This window comes from Saprolegnia diclina (assembly GCF_000281045.1).
Source record: "Saprolegnia diclina VS20 unplaced genomic scaffold supercont1.24, whole genome shotgun sequence".
NCBI classification, from domain to species: domain Eukaryota; phylum Oomycota; class Saprolegniomycetes; order Saprolegniales; family Saprolegniaceae; genus Saprolegnia; species Saprolegnia diclina.
The window spans coordinates 601,671-602,786 of record NW_008246091.1 but is presented as its reverse complement, the minus strand read 5'-3'; positions in this window follow the sequence as shown (position 1 = coordinate 602,786).

Below are 1,116 nucleotides of genomic sequence, written 5' to 3'. Positions count from 1 at the left end.
GCGTCGCTGTTGTAGCTGCCGGCTTGCGGCGCAGAGTCGTGCTGGGGCGTCGATTGCATGTCGGTAGCTGCTCGGGCGAGGCAAAAGGAAAAGTGGGTTAGGTGGTATCGAAACTGCGTCGACGCGCTGCCACGTGTGTGCGCCTCGAAGTGCACCAATCTTTGCAGGCCGTAGAAGCATGTGTGTGATGCCACGTGGTGCCATAGAAATTCGGCTCACGTAGGAGCACATGGAGGTGATGGCTCTCCCGTGCACTGGTGACACCGATGCAGGCAACGTCATTGGCGCATACCACCGCAAATCGGTTGGTGCATGGCGGCCGCGGTAAAGTATAATCGTCGAGAGTGAGCAACTGGCTCACGAGGGTGATCGAAATGCGTAGCGACTACCAGCACTCGAGATACCGAGCGGCTACACCGTGTGCATCCCACAAGGCGTGAGCTCCGGGCGAGCACTCAGTCGGTGGTTGGACTAGTATACTGCTATCGATCCACACGCGAGTGAAGGTCGCTCATGGAGGCGGTTTTCGATTCGCGGCACTGACAGGCAAAGTAGTGTGATTGGCTATCAGATCGAAGGCGTCATTCATTAAGCTATAACTCGTTCCCAGTGCATGGAGGCAGCACACTGACGGTGTACAGATCGAACCCTTGTATACTACGGACGCAAGTCGTTTGGGCAGATTTGCCAAAGCGTGGCGAGCGCGTCGACGCCGGTGACGCGCCGACCTATCGTTGCACGCGGTGTAAGTCATGACTTTGTCGCCCGTTGTGTAATCGTACGAGCGCAGTGAAGGTTCCGTGGCGCTGTCCTGTACGTTACTGTCCTTTGATCTAGAAGATCACAACACAGTCGACTAGAGTGACTTGGGTCGACTCAGCTGGGGTCGACTAGAGTGCCTTGGGACGATGCAAGCACTCTCTACAAGTAGCCTTCAGTACCCCGTTTCGACCATGCGACCAGGCACGTGACGTTGCCTGCATCTGTCGAACGTGTCGCCAGCGCACGGGAGAGCCATCATCTCCATGTGCTCCTACGTGAGCCGAATTTCTATGGCACCACGTGGCATCACACACATGCTTCTACGGCCTGCAAAGATTGGTGCACTTCGAGGCG